The sequence below is a fragment of the Morone saxatilis genome, unplaced genomic scaffold, assembly GCF_004916995.1.
Source record: "Morone saxatilis isolate NCDOM2014 unplaced genomic scaffold, NCSU_SB_2.0 Contig9, whole genome shotgun sequence".
NCBI classification, from domain to species: Eukaryota; Metazoa; Chordata; class Actinopteri; family Moronidae; genus Morone; species Morone saxatilis.
Window position 1 is genome coordinate 22,634,961 of NW_023340268.1, and position 442 is coordinate 22,635,402.

Genomic DNA, 442 nt, shown 5'->3' on the forward strand with positions numbered 1-442 from the left:
TTAAAAAGGGAAAGTAACACATATAACTGAATTAAACATATCAGATTAAATTCAATGAAAAAAGACAGATTTAAATCTGCCCTGGTCAGTGCATCGTGGTGCTGCTTTTAAAGATGAAAGAAGAAAATATCACTTACCACTTTAATCAGCCGCTCCTAACACACCCAACTATAACGTACCAAATAACAGTCTTCCTAATTCCACCCTGTCTGTGACTGCACCCCAAATTCATTTCTAAACCCACTTATCCAGTGCAGAGTGGGAACCATTCTCTATCACATTGTTTCTTTGTAGGAGTGTACATTTGAAATGATACTAATGTACAATTGATATCTAATGATTGTGATATGTTCACATGTATCATCATTGTTCTGATTTTGTTTATTACCTTATTAAGGATTGCATAAGGAGTCAAGACAAGCCATTACCCATGGTAAGAAAA